Source organism: Colobus angolensis, unplaced genomic scaffold (genome assembly GCF_000951035.1).
Source record: "Colobus angolensis palliatus isolate OR3802 unplaced genomic scaffold, Cang.pa_1.0 Scaffold561, whole genome shotgun sequence".
Classification (NCBI taxonomy): domain Eukaryota; kingdom Metazoa; phylum Chordata; class Mammalia; order Primates; family Cercopithecidae; genus Colobus; species Colobus angolensis.
In genome coordinates this window covers 21,055-21,583 of record NW_012119166.1, presented here as the reverse complement: position 1 = coordinate 21,583, position 529 = coordinate 21,055, and the positions used below count along the sequence as shown (strand labels likewise).

At 38.4% G+C, this 529-nt stretch overlaps 1 protein-coding gene across 1 annotated transcript in view; it reads left to right on the top strand.

Moving 5' to 3' along the window:
* The window catches only part of SHCBP1 (SHC SH2-domain binding protein 1), a 49,712-nt gene that overhangs the window by 34,540 nt on the left and 14,643 nt on the right, over positions 1-529 (top strand). The window lies entirely within an intron of this gene.

Here is a 529-nt window from a genome sequence, read left to right as displayed (position 1 = left end):
GGCAGTATGACCATTTTCACGATATTGATTCTTCCTATTGATGAGCATGGAATGTTCTTCCATTTGTTTGTGTCCTCTTTTATGTAATTGAGCAGTGGTTTGTAGTTCTCCTTGAAGAGGTTCTTCACATCCCTTGTAAGTTGGATTCCTAGGTATTTTATTCTCTTTGAAGCTATTGTGAATGGGAGTTCACTTATCATTTGACTTTCTGTCTGTTATTGATGTATAGGAATGCTTGTGATTTTTGCACATTGATTTTGTATCCTAAGACTTTGCTAAAGTTGGTTATCTGCTTAAGGGGATTTTGGGCTGAGATGATGGGGTTTTCTAAATATACAATCATGTATGTCATCTGCAAACAGGCACAATTTGACTTCCTCTTTTCCTAATTCAATCCCCTTTGTTTCTTTCTCCTGTCTGATTGCCCTGGCCAAAACTTCCAATACTATGTTGAATAGGAGTGGTAAGAGAGGGCATCCCTGTCTTGTGCCAGTTTTCAAAGGGAATGCTTCCAGTTTTTGCCCATTCA